This window comes from Podarcis muralis, chromosome 9 (assembly GCF_964188315.1).
Source record: "Podarcis muralis chromosome 9, rPodMur119.hap1.1, whole genome shotgun sequence".
Taxonomy (NCBI): domain Eukaryota; kingdom Metazoa; phylum Chordata; class Lepidosauria; order Squamata; family Lacertidae; genus Podarcis; species Podarcis muralis.
This window is the reverse complement of record NC_135663.1, coordinates 25440885-25455592: the sequence shown is the minus strand read 5'-3', so window position 1 is coordinate 25455592 and position 14708 is coordinate 25440885. Positions and strand designations below refer to the sequence as shown.

The following is a 14708-nucleotide window of genomic DNA, read 5'->3' as shown; positions in this document are numbered from 1 at the left end:
AACATTGACCAAGCCATCCCATATGTCTACTCAGAAGAAAATGACAGACTCTAGGGTTGTGCGCCCATCTCACTCAAGAGGCCGGGGGCCAGCGCTGTCCGGAGACACTTCCGGGTCACGTGGCCAGCGTGACATCACTGCTCTGGCGAGCCAGAGCTGCACACGGAAACGCCGTTTACCTTCCCGCCAGTAAGCGGTCCCTATTTATCTACTTGCACCCGGGAGTGCTTTTGAACTGCTAGGTTGGCAGGCGCTGGGACCAAACAACGGGAGCGCACCCCACCACGGGGATTCGAACCGCAACCTTTCGATCGGCAAGCCCTAGGTGCTGAGGCTTTTACCCACAGCGCCACCCGCATCCCCATCCAAGGACTTACTTTTAAATAAATAGGGATAGGGTTGTGATGCTCAGGTAGAATCCTACTTACTTGGCAGTAAGCTCCATTGAACACAGTCAAACTTACTTTAAAGTACACGTTGTCAACCTGGTCAGGAAGGGGGCATAACAAGTAGGCATGTTCTTAACTTCTGGATATGTTAAGTTAGCCGTCTCCCTGATGCAATAAAATCATCAAAGTGATATGCAAGTCAATTCCCATATTTCATTAAGGGTTACTATGAATAAACAAAAAGACAATGTGAGGAGGATTCTAGGGTATGTTAGGCTGTAGTGAGCCCCTATCACCACACCCCTTTTATTGTTGACCTGACTGACTGCACACACACCCTTTTAATTATCTTTATTGAAGTTTTCAGCAGAAAATTAATTAAACTCAATAAGAACAAACAACAAATAAATACAAACCACAATCCAACCACTCAGTAATCCGTCTGTATCATTGGGTAGATTTGCTTCACAAAATATTCAGCTCAACAGAGGCCATGGAAATTAAAGATCTGACAAAAACTGAAGAGAAATTAAAAGGAGGACATTGTATGTATTTTCAGCAAAAGAGCATAGCAGAAGATCTATTCCGTACCTGTAAGTACAAGGAAATACGTTTATAGTCCTGTTTTCTAGAAAAGAGGAGTAGCTCCCTTCACAAACCTGGCAAATTAACCTGGGCATAATCAAGTAACCTCGTGCCTCAGACATCTATTATTCAGGGGTTTGGGTACATTAGTGCTCCAGGACTGTGTTTTTGTAGGCACATCCTGCACTGGCCGCCCCAGAGGATCAGGATCTTGGTTCTTAGAAGTTACAATCTAGAATTAGCTAAATTAGGAGCAACTCCAACAGGCCCAGCCCTACTATTAGGCAGAAGGAGCAGGCGACTAGGAGACAATAAGCCGTTCCCTCCGAGTCCCCCTGGCCAATCCTCCTGAGCTTTCCCCAGCTGTTCCTCTGAGCCAGATGTGGGGAACCTTGTTCATCCAGAGTTCCAAATTCTCTTGTGCACAACCTTATGGGGGCTGTGCATCAGTGGCGGATGGGGCCAGAGACAAAAGTGGGTGGTCAATACAAAGCAACATGTATATCCAAAGTGCCTGTAACTGTAACATGTATGGTCAATGCAGGTTTCAGATTTTTCATGGCTGGTCAAAGGAAAGAAGGAAAACCTCTGCCGTATTTTTTTGTTGTTCAGGATAAAGGACGATCTCACATACAAGACGGCCATGGACAATAAAGGTGAACTCTACCATCAAGGGAATAACCCTGGGACCTATAAATCGCTTTTGCTTTGCTTTTTAAGGAAAATGTTCCCTCAATAAATCACCATCCAAATAGGGACAATTGCTTTTCTTTCCATTCTTCAGAAAGGGTGAAAAAATGATCATGCTTTTTAGCTGTCAGAACACACCAGCCAAGTAATTCATAAGGTGTTACATTTACACACATAAAATGAAATGAAAAACAGCTCAGGAGAGCGACCTCTGGCTTTGCCAAAAGCTGCAGCAAGTGTACTGGAGGGCAAGGTAAGCTCCATCTTACTAGCCAAATAAATTCAAAACAGAAGCCAAGAGAATACCAGATTCTGTGGCATGTGAGCATATGTAAGTAGAAACAACACCCACTAAGATCAACAGGAATTATTGCCAGGAGATGTTTTGAAGACACATGCAGCCACCATCTTAAAAGGGCTGGGTCTTGTCAGTGCCTGAATGGGCGACTCTCTGGAAACTTTGTGCATAGGTTCAATGTGGAGAAAATATGGGGCATAAATGTAATATTTGTAAAAATACTATTTTACACACAAACATGGGCACGCACACACATACGCACACACACAATTACCAACCCCATCCTCGCCCGCCCAATGCATGAGCTTATTAGATGCCATTTTAATCCTGCAAAATTGATGACAAGATTCCCCCTCCCACATCATTCTGGCCAGCAGGAGCAGACATGGCTGCAGATGTACAGAGAACCTATGACAATCAATGGCAGTTACTCCTGTGTAAATATGTAGAAGACTGGGCCGTCATTGTTTCCAATTTGTGCTGAAAATAAAATATGATATTCTTAAAATATTATAATTTTATAATAAAAATGCATATATTTCAATTTCCTTCTCATATCTGGTGTAAACATGGCAATGCTTTTCTTAAAATTTTGAAACAATAAAAAAAGCCTTAAAAAGAAAAGCATAAGCCTCATTTCTCTCAATGGAGCTCACCCCTGAGTATAAATATGCCTACTGTTGCACAGTTAATGGCTCAAAGATGCCCAGCAGATCTCCATATCTGTAAACATATGTTGAATGAGAGTCAAGCATCAAAACATAAGGATTCCGATTTGTAAAAGCCGTATTGGCATTATATCACTTGATGTACATGTGTGACTTCTTAAGTGGTGTGTGTCAAACAATCCTATGCTGACACACACAGAGGAAGTGGATTTTCCACAGAGGAGACACTCTGCTGCAACTCTTCCAAAGCAGCTATCTTAAAAGTTTACTTTCACATGGGTTTTCACTTTTTGACCTGCTCTTGACCTGGGTAATACTGGCAGACCTGTGAGTTTAAGAAGGCCTGGGATCTATTAAAAGAGTAGTAGCTTGACTTTTACTGAGTAGCATGCTGATGGTTTAAAGTAAATGTTATGGTTTGTCACAGGAACCAATTTGGTTACCGTTTGTTCTTCCTGCCCCTGCCTGCTGATATTTTCTCAAGTGTTTTTCATTCTTTAAATTCTACAAAGAAATCTGCATGCTGTTATTTTAAACTTCTGCATCTCTCCGTTGAGCGGTTCAGTTCTAAACACAAGGCGGTGCACCCAAAGTTTAATCAAAAGTGCTGTTTGGCAGAACTTGAACCCAAAGAGAGCTAACTTTGAGGTCATCTCTTTCCGAACACCCGACAGATCTTGCAAAGGTCTGGCTCAACCTAATTTCTGAAATCCTAAACTGTCTACAAATCATGGGATGCGTCTGCCTGCAAGGCACTCACACTGACAACGATGGTCAATACAAAATGCTTCATGGAGATTACAAATAGATTAGATTCATTAGTTCTCCCGTCTCATGCTTCAGGCCTGTTTGTCTTTAGATGTCTTTACAAGTGACATGCAAACACATTTATTTTATTTTTATTTTTATTGCATCTATAATACAAATGGAATACATACACAGGTCGGAAGCCACAGAAGCCCCATCAGACGTTTGGGTTCCAAAGAACATTCACAAACCGGAACACTCACTTCCGGGTTTGCGGTGTTCGGGAGTCAAAATGTCTGAGTACCAAGGTGTTCGGGATCCAAGGTACGACTGTTTATAGCAGAAATGCCAGGCTGAACTATTTTTCAAGACTGAGCTTTGTAGCTTCAGTCCTTAGACCACTCCTTATGTCATATATGACATCACATCTGACATCATATCTGGCCAAAAACGCCTAATTGGGCCTATCCAACTTAGTTGAGATTACTTTTGTTGGGGATTGTAGGGAAAGACCTGCCAAAAAAGCTGAAAAACATCTTCATGTATGCAACAACGGCTGCGAGAGTTCTGGTAGCACAAGGATGGAAGGCTGAAGAAACCCCAACTAAAGAATCATGGCAAGAAAAATTGACAGACTATGCAGAATTGGCAAAACTGACATATAAGCTACGGGACAAGGATAACTGTGACTTTAAGGATGAATGGGAACCCTTTACAAAGTATCTGAAGATGCAACAAAGCGAACTGGACTCCTTGGCAGGTTTTGAATAAACATTCACAAACTTTTTATTGATAATAATCAGCTAAATGGTTTGAGGATCTATACAACTTTGCAACATGCAGAAAACAGCATTTTTAGAGAAATCAAAGACTGGAACTGAGGGAAGTCGGGGAGTGGGGGTGGGTGGGATTTGTGTGGGAGGGGGGAGGGAGGAAAAATGGGGGGAACAAGGATGCTATGTTTTTGGATAATATGTCTTGTTTTAATTTTGAATTAAAAAAACTTTTAAAAAAAGAGATTCCTGCATTACAGGGGGGTAGACTAAATGACCTTTGGGATTTCTTCCACCTCTACAATTCAATGATCCTATGATTCCTGGACAGTTGTACAAGTGAGTCCTGGTGTAGAGAGGAAGCAACTGGGTAATGGTGATAGTAGCAAAGAGGTGAGGCCACTCAGATATGAGGTCTCACTGAGGGCACATTTCCCAAGGGTCCCCAAACCTGAAGCTGGCATTGATCACTTATCTATATAAATTCCTCTGAAAAGGTGTCATATCAAAGAGAGAGCACCTGTCAATAATTTTCTATGGGTGCTCAGAAACTGTGAGGAGAAACCTTTTGTCAAAGACCATATGGGCAGAACTCTGTGGTATTCAGGAACTAATCCCATGGTTTCATCATTTGGATCTGTGAAGATAAGAAATCATATGGGAGAGAAAGTATATTTTTGTGTATCTTCATGAGAAACAGCAAACATATCACCATGTTTGTGGTGTCATGTTTACACTACTTGTCTAGCAGACAGAGGCCAGGGCAGGAATCAGTACATAAATTCCAGAAACAGGGCTTCATTCTCAGCATTCCATTAGTACATGGAACAGAAAATCGTTAAGATTTTAGCAGTTGTTTTTCTGGTTGTAACATAATTCAGGTAATATGGTGCAAGCTTGCATGCATAGGCATAGAGGAGAAATTTGATTTTGTACATATTTAAATCTGAATTATCAAATTCACACTTTTTGGGGAAAAATATGCCAACTGAAACACAGCTATTCTTTGAAAGTTGCACTTATACAAACTCTGTGATGCACTTTTCCACCCAAACAATGTTTATAATAATAAATATATTACGGGAAAGTGTGCATAAAAATGAAGATACTGGTGAAAAATGACATACAAAAATCCATTAGATATGGGGAAATTTGTTTGCAAAAATATGTACATTAGTCAAAACTACATATAAAAATGAGAGAAAATAGTACTAATATGCTGAAGAATTTTCATGAGGATTAAAAACATTTTTGTTTTATTTTTTGCAGATTGCTGCAAAATGTGGAGAACTGAATTTAAGACTGGAAAAATCAGAAATCGAAAGAACAAAAACTGGCAGATCCTTCCATTCCTACACATGTGTACTGAGGGGTCTCATAGCCGGTGTAATATACATCTATTTTTGGCATTTTTTAAAATGGTGAACTTTGATGAATCAGTTATTATCTCAGTATAAATGAAATGAAACAGCAACCCACAATCACAGGAATAGGGTTGCCTGTTCCTCTTGCCATCCTTGTAAGCTTCAGAACCACATCTGACTGTCCACTGAATATTGGGTGTGATGGTACCTTAATCTGATCCTGCATGATGCTGTTGTTGTTTATTAAATTTGTATAGTGCTCTTCATCCATAGATCTCAGGGTGGTTCACTGCATAAAAATACAAAATAAAAACATAAAATATATAATAAAACAAGAAGAAAAAATCCACAAAAATCAATAGCTACCCTCCCCCCACCTCCCACGAACACATTTAAATGGATGTTAAAGGTAAAGGTACCCCTGCCCGTACGGGCCAGTCTTGACAGACTCTAGGGTTGTGCGCCCATCTCACTCAAGAGGCCGGGGGCCAGCGCTGTCCAGAGACACTTCCGGGTCACGTGGCCAGCGTGACAAGCTGCATCTGGCGAGCCAGAGCCGCACACGGAAACGCCGTTTACCTTCCCACTAGTAAGCGGTCCCTATTTATCTACTTGCACCCGGGGGTGCTTTCGAACTGCTAGGTTGGCAGGCTCTGGGACCGAACAACGGGAGCGCACCCCGCCGCGGGGATTCGAACCGCCGACCTTTCGATCGGCAAGCCCTAGGCGCTGAGGCTTTTACCCACAGTGCCACCCGCACTGTCAAATATACTGACTCACAAAAGCATTCTAAGGGCTGATTCACACAGCCAAGAGACAATATGGTAATTGTATTAAATCCAGATCATGTGGTGTCTGCTCTGCAGGGGAAACAAGTTGTGTGTGGTCGCACACTGTGTGGTACCTCCAGTTTTCACCAGATGATCAAAAAACCTTGCTTCTCGTCGATGTCATCTGGGGGGAAAGGAGAGGGCCCTACATAGCATTTGGCTACAAATAAATGTGTTCCTGCACACAGCAACTTCTAACATTACAGTGGTACCTCGCAAGACGAATGCCTCGCAAGACGGAAAACTCGCAAGACGAAAGGGTTTTTGGTTTTTTGAGTTGCTTCGCAAGATGATTTTCCCTATGGGCTTGCTTCGCAAGACGGAAACGTCTTGCAAGTTTGTTTCCTTTTTCTTAAAACCATTAATACAGTTGCGACTTGACTTCGAGGAGCAACTCATAGCACACAGTGTGGTAGCCTTTTTTGAGGTTTTTGAAGACTTTGGTGATTTTTGAAGCTTTTCCAAAACTTTTCCGAAACCGTGCTTCGCAAGACGAAAAAATCACAAGACGAAAAAACTCGTGGAACGAATTAATTTCGTCTTGCGAGGCACCACTGTAAATTGGTTGCCATGTACTTACTTGTTCACGTAAACTAACTCTTCGTTATGAATCCCTAGGCAGAATTTGTACTAGCTAGTATGCCAGTAACACCATAGCTGATATTCTCAAGACCCTGGTCAAAGTAGAATGGAATCCCATTCCAGTTCTTTTCAGGCAGACCTAAAATGCATCCCAGCTATTTTGAATGGATGTGATTTGAAACAAATGTGATTTGAAACTATCCTACTTACCAACACCACCAAGCATTGCCCAAGACCATTTTTAATCATGGCAATGTCACAGCTAACCTGCGTTTTCCTTTTGGTGGCATTTGGGGTGTTGAAAATGCTCTTCTGAAAATGCTGGCATGTTTGCAGTTTTTCAGATCATGGAAACTGGTTAAAAAGTGCATTCAACCAGGGTGTCCTCCCATTGGCAGTCTGGACTCTGGACATGCATCTGAGCAACATTAACATCTGGAAAACATACAACAAAAATCAGCATGGTCTGACCTCATTGTGTAAAAATTGCACTTACTGTGTTTTCAGGGAATGTAACATCAGTTCCAATGGTGGCATCAGAGCAGGACATTCAGACAGATGCCCACCAGCCTTCTTAGAATGAGCAATAATGTCCCCAAATGCAGACAAGTTAGTTTAAAACAAGTAACACCCCCCCTCCATTTTCTAGAGTCTCATTGAAAATGCTACATTTGCTACTATCTACTGCAGACAGATCAAAATCATTGATTTAGAATACAGAGAAACTCAACTATCTGATGTTTTAGATATGTTTTATTTCATTACAACTGAAATGACTATAATTAAAGAGCCACAAGAAAGGTTAATTGGCACAAATCAGCAGTCATTTTTGTAAATGAAAAATCTAGGAAAACAAGGAATGGTTTCTGCGTGTCTTTCAGCCAATGCAAAAAGAAATCAATTTCCTGCTATAATAAATCAGGGGTTATTGCATATAATGCATACTCCTGGGTATTCTTCAGCTTTGTGTTCATCTGTCTCCACTGGCCATGTAGGACCAGACTTTGCCGTTCACATCCTGGCTGACAAACAAATATGAAATATAATGTAACAACTAAGATGTCCCCTGTTTACTGCCTGCTGTGCTGATTGGCCTTTGGACTGGCTATTTTATTGAGACGTAGGAAGAACTGACTCATCTCAGTATCATTACTTCACATGCATAAAGGTTGGGTGGGCAGTATGCCTGATGCAAGAGGAAAGGGATGAGCAATGAACAGGCTAAAAATAATTCTTCGCAGCCCAATACATAATTCACTTGAGTGTAAGTACTAGGACTTAACCCAATTTATTTCTTACTGAATTCCATAAACCCTGCAGCCCGATCCTATGAGCTGGTATCCTTAGAAGGCAGCATATAAGATCCAGCTTTAATAATATTTATTCTTCACTGCCTACTCCTTTAGTTCACTGAAAGACTCTCCTCCTGCAAGAGTGTGGTGCGGATACGTCAATCCAAAACTGATCAGGCTGGTAGGGGTGTTCTTGTTAAACTTACAGCTTCAGCCCAGCAGGGCCCGTCAAGGACACTAGACGGTACCTTTACCTCAGACCGCACGGCCCGGGCCCGCTCCTGGTTCACGAGGATGGGTCACCTTTGTTGAGACACCAATTCACAAGGGTACTCCGCAAAGCTATTGATGCCTGTGGTTTATCTTCCCAGGATTATGCGGCACACTCATTCAGGATTGGTGCCGCCACAACAGCTGCACGCTTGGGTCTGCCGGCGGATAAGATTAAGGAAATGGGCCGGTGGAAATCCGATGCTTATAAAGGTTATATTCGTTAGAATGCGCTCTGCTCCATTACCTCTACTTACCCGTCTTTCCTTTCCTTTATTCTCAGCCGTTCTCAGGAGAAGGGTCTGGATTTGTGGCCATAGTATAGTCCATTGGGCCCGCGTACGGTCGGCTAGCTACGGCCTCACCCCTAATCTTCAGTTGCCACCTGGAGTGCGAGTTTCCTGGTTTTCAAGACGAGGCATGCGTTGGGAAGAGCTTATGCCATTGCTGAGGGAGAAAGTCACCACGTTTGGCCCTCCCGACATCCTTATCCTTCAATTAGGGGAAAATGACCTTGTTAACAGAAGAAGTGCGGACTTGTTGTGAAACATAAAATGAGATTTGGATGAGATTGCTGCCTTGTGTCCCGGAACAACGGTGTTCTGGTCCTCCTTCCTGAAGAGAATTGTTTGGTGTGGTGCGCAGAACTGTATGGCCATTGAAAAATCCAGGAAACTCTTAGATCGTGCAATAGCCCATTGGGTGCGCTTTATGAATGGCCGAGTCATTTCTCAGGACCATATCCGGATTGGCGACCCCGGATTGGGGTTCATCTTTCAGACCAAGGGAATGACATTTGGTTAAATAGCATCAGCAGCAGCATCAGGGATTGGTTACAGCTGTGAGGGTATTGGCGGCAAGCCTTTTGGGCTCGGGTGGTGGTTAGGCATTGGAATAATGTGTTGTGGTGTGTCGAAGGGCTAGGTGTGGCCATCGCCTACGCCTTCAATTTTTGGGTATTCCGTTAAAGGAATCCGGCGGTCATGTATTCTGTCCGATGCCTGCGTGGCGGGAGGCCATGGCACGACCCTCGGTGACATCAGGGGAGAGTTTATAGTTGGATTAGCATCAACAGGCTCCACCTACTGGTGAATAACCCCCCCCCCCCGTTTTTGACTCACCCCTCTCCGAGGGGGTGGAGTCAGCTGACATAATCCAATGCCTAAGCCAATACCTTTTCACTTGCTGTAATCAATAAAGCTGTGGCCTTTTCTTGCCCATTAACCTTATATCATGTGTCCTTGTGTTTTCATTCCACTATGCGGGGATCGGGTCCTCGAACCACAAAGACTCTCCTCCTGCAAGAGAGGGGAGTGGTTGTGGGCAGGAGCCGGTCACCGCCTCAAGCAGGGGGCGTTAGCCCCCTGCCTCCCACTCACCTGGCTGGCACCCACGCCCATGGCCAGGCACCCAACCAGGTGCCTTCGAGGGGGCGTGTACAGCAGCCTAAATTGCTGCGGTGCCAGCCTCCCGGCCTCACTTTTCGTCGTCCCGTTGCGAGTCACCCACCCCCCACTCCCTTAGAGCTCAGGGTTTCAGTTTTCTTCTGGCCTTGCTATGGACCTTAGGTTGGTCGCCCTGATTATCCAGGGGGGCTGGTAGGAATTTTTCCATTTGGCATTAGGCTTTTTGGTTTTTTCGCCTACCTCGTAGCAATCGTCACAACTTTCGTGGTATTGGTGGGTAGGTTAGGCATTGGAATAATGTGTTGTGGTGTGTCGAAGGGCTAGGTGTGGCCATCGCCTACGCCTTCAATTTTTGGGTATTCCGTTAAAGGAATCCGGCGGTCATGTATTCTGTCCGATGCCTGCGTGGCGGGAGGCCATGGCACGACCCTCGGTGACATCAGGGGAGAGTTTATAGTTGGATTAGCATCAACAGGCTCCACCTACTGGTGAATAACCCCCCCCCCCCCCCGTTTTTGACTCAACCCTCTACGAGGGGGTGGAGTCAGCTGACATAATCCAATGCCTAAGCCAATACCTTTTCACTTGCTGTAATCAATAAAGTTGTGGCCTTTTCTTGCCCATTAACCTTATATCACGTGTCCTTGTGTTTTCATTCCACTATGCGGGGATCAGGTCCTCGAACCACAATCAAGGCTTGCAGAACTGTGTCAGTCATAATTGCTAGTGAAGGAGGGAACTCCAGAGAATGGTTAGGAAAACCAAGGTCCCACCTTTGTCACTGAAGGCCCAGGTAGCCTCAATGCCTAGAAGCTCCTTTTACCAGCTGTGACTCGTACGACAGCTTCAACTGTTCCTAGACAGGGAGAGCTTGACCGCAATATCTTAGGCACTGGTGACTTTAAGGCTGGATTGCTGCAATGTGTGGGGCATTCTTTCTGTGTTACTTAGAAACTGCAGTTAGGGCAGAATCTTGCAGCAGGGTTGCTGACAGGAGTGAAACCCTGTCAGCAAATAACACCTCTGTTCAGAGATCTGCACTGCATTGTGTTTTGTTACTGGACTGAGTTCAGGGTATTACATTTGGTATATAAAGCCCTTAATAACTTGGGACCAGTTTCCTTGCAGGATCACGTTACCACATATGTCCCCATTTGGCCACCTTTATCTTTGGAACCAGCACAAATACCACATAATACTCATTTCACAGTTCTAAGCTATTGATCTACGCTTTGGAACTCCCTGCCTAGTGACTACAGGCAAGCGTCCTTGCTGTGCTCTCTTCAGCGGCTATACCAATTTTTTGTTGTAGTTTAACCAAGCCTATACAGACAGGTAGCCATTGATGCATTTTAATCTCTCTTACTGTTGAATTTAAATATTTTAAATTGTTTTTAACTTTTTATCAATGATTTTAATATTTCTTAGAGGTCAAGTGGGATATAGATTTTGTTCAAAAAAAAGACAAATAAATATTTGCATTATGGTATTTTGTTTTTGTCAAGCCCTTCGGGACTTTCTGTCGTGGAAAGTGACACATGCATTCCATAGAGTTAACCTAACCTAATATTTATTTATTTCTATGGATGAAACAATACCCTGCCTTTCTTTCTTTTTTTCTTGTTTGATGTATCAGGGCAGATTGCAGAATGTTCAAATTAAAAAAATTAAAATAGTAGACTAAAATACAGCGCAACAAGAATAAAGATGCAGAATCAAATCAATTCAGAGTCAACAAGAAAAGTGTTGTTGTTGTTTAAAAGTCTGGGGAAATTGGACGACAGGGGAGTTGGACAGAAAGCAACTGAGGCAGCAGATGTGCTTCTCTGGGGAGAGCATTCCGCATGTGGGTCTCCGCCACAGGCTCCCCTAGCATTTGCCACCTGTCATACCACATCTGGCAGGAGCACCTGGGGAAAAGCCTCCAAAAAATGGCCTTAGTGTACAGGCAGACTGATGTGTGTCAATAACAGTGTGCACCATCTGATGCAGGTAACAACAGGAGATCAAAGCAGCAACTTTTAAAATGAGAAAAAATCATTATGTGATGTTATCCTCAATCTCAAATGACTCATTTTTCTTTTTGTGAAAGTCCGGTGCTTAATTCAGAATACACACACACACACACACTTGTTAAATCTGGCCTGTGCTCCCAGAAGACCATGTGAATTTTCCCTCTAAATCTTCTTAAATGTTCCCATGCATTCAGACATACTGAACCGCGCCTCCAAAATGAGAGGAAGGGTCGTGGTCTTTGGTTTCTGTTCTGCCCCAAGGATATTTACAATTATTATGAGATCAGTCGCTCACCTTGCGCAACCTCTGGGAGTAAAACTGTTTATCTATTTATACGATTTCTTGATTGCAGCTGAGTCAAAGGGGTCACTAAATTGAGACACAGTAAACACACACAAGAAAAACCTCACACCGCCTTTTCTCTTGGTTGAGACTTTCTGGATTCACTATATAACACAGCAGTGGACATAGAGGTCATATTGACCACGGTCCCTGGCATTTAGCTAACTTGCTTAAAAACCAGCAAAATCTCAACCCGCTGAGGATGAGTGTCATCAGCTGATATTTGACTCCTCCTCCTCTTCCTCAAATATTATATGTTAGCAGCCATTTCACCCAACTGCAACAGAAGGATGCCTGATTTGCATCTCACACCAGGCCAAACCATGGCTCCAGGAGAGGAGACAGCCAAGCTTTTGCTCCTCCTCAGTAATTTTGCTGCTGTGCCAGGCTCAGCAAAACCATAGTTTGGCTTCACATGTCGTTTGAACTCAGGGTCATGGTTTAGCTCTCCTGGACAAACCATGAACTATAAACCATAGGACCAACCTTGGTTACCACATCATAGTTAGTCTGAGCTCAAACAGTGGATCTGCTTTGCATGTCACAGCAGCAAAATTTAGGGGGAGGTTCAAAGCTGCTGTAACCTCCAAGAGCTTTCATGCTTGTATATTTGTTCAAATTCACCGAGAGCACAATGAACTTCATATGCATATGAATAATAATTATTGGGTTGTATCCCACTAACTCACATTCAGAGCAGAACCATTGAAATAAATGAATTTTAGTTAGTTTGGACAGCTGATTTCAGTGGCTCTATTCTGAGTATGGCTTAGTGGGATACAAAGCATATTTTTTAAAAACTGTTTGATTATTCCTGCCTTGCAGGGGGTTGGACTAGATGACCCTTTGTGTCCCTTCCAATTCTACAATTCTATGACTCTTTAAAAAAAAAAATTCCAAGTCCTCATTTTCTAAAATGGCATTGCATTTGAAGCTTTCGGGTATAAAACATTCAAGGATGCTTTTGCCATGCTGCAACTCTAGCGCTACGCAAATCAATAACATTACATCGCAAGACCAAATCACAAGATGCTCTCTCACCTGCCTGGAAGAGGAGAATGAAAATGAATCATTGCAGATGTATTCTTCCATCTCTATAACATTGCTACAAGAGAGCCTTCCAGCCTACTTACAGCCGGGGGAATTGTCGTACCGGTGGAAGCGAGAGCAAAATATGCAAGAGATCAGATGTTGCAAGGTCAAGCTCCAGTGTGGGAGTTGGGCTTCCTCTTCCCAGTCCTGAGAGACACTGAGCATTGCTAAGGTATCTGGTGAATCTCTAGGGATACAGTTCAGGCCTTGTCACTACAAATCACCCTCTGCCAAGCAATTTGTGCAAGCAGCATAGAACAGCTGTTAAACAAAGGAGTCCCGGGCTATCCCTCCGGCTGAAGGCACGGCAGTTGCTACTGGGAAGAAGATCCTGGGAGATGAAAGCAAAGCAGGCATGCCAGAGTTGAGAGGGTAGGCAGACGCTCTTTCAACTTCCCATTCAGTTATGCATTAAAGAAGTGTCAAGATCAAGAAGGCACGTTTGTGAGCAAGGGCATGGATCCAAGCGTATTCCCATTCTGTTTATTACCAAGTGGGTCTATAAAGCTTCTTCGTTGTGCCCTTGGCTGGAAATCACACGTTTATATGAAATGGTGTTTTCTTTTAAAACTTGCAAGCCACTTTCATTTGGATCGAGGGAGCACGTCAGGAGAAAATTGCTCCCAGGGTTAGAACTGCTCAGGAACAGATGTGGGTCTGCTGGGAAACTGAAGAGTCTCCCTCTCTCGTACCGCTAGAATTCGGGACCATCCAATGAAGCTGGGTGGTGGAAGATCCTGGACAGACAAAACAAAATACTTCTTCACATGGCACACAGTTAAGCTATGGAACTCACTGCGTGACGTCCACCAACTTGGATGGCTTTAAAAGAGGATTATGCGAATTCATGGAGGAGACCATTACCAATGACTACTAGGCATGGCAAGCATAGGAGCCAACTCCCAGGGCCGAGGTCACTATGACTCCCCCAATAAAATATTTGAGGGTGCTGTCCCCTCCCAAAGTTTATGGGCATTGCCATTCAAATGGTGTGTGAGTGTTGTGTCTTGTGATCCATTATGCAGGGTGGAGCTCACCTACCCCCCCCCCCAATATTTTATTCAAGTTGGCGCCTCTGATTATGGCTATGTTCTGTCTCCACTGCCAGAGGCATTATGTCTCTGAATACCGGTTGCTGGGAATCGCACAAGGGCAGAGTGGTGGTGTACTTAGTTTCTGCATGCAGGCTTCCCAGGGGCATTGGGTTGGCCGCTGTGACAATAGAGTGCTAGATTAGATGGGCATTTGACCTGATCCAGCCCGACTCTTCTTATGCCCTTATGAAAGGTGCATTGGGTGTGAAAAATTGCAGTTCCAACCAACACAACTGAAGCCATTTCCCCTCTCCCTGGTGGCAGTCCTGT

The 14708-nt window shown here is 43.7% G+C and overlaps 1 long non-coding RNA gene across 1 annotated transcript; it reads right to left on the bottom strand.

Moving 5' to 3' along the window:
* Positions 1 to 3492: 3492 nt before the first annotated feature.
* Positions 3493 to 13480, bottom strand: LOC144328937 (uncharacterized). The gene is made up of 3 exons (XR_013394319.1): positions 13294 to 13480; positions 7137 to 7361; positions 3493 to 4787 (listed from the first exon to the last, which is right to left on the bottom strand). It is a non-coding gene; the product is annotated as an uncharacterized LOC144328937 (long non-coding RNA).
* Between the last annotated feature and the right edge of the window lie 1228 nt (positions 13481 to 14708).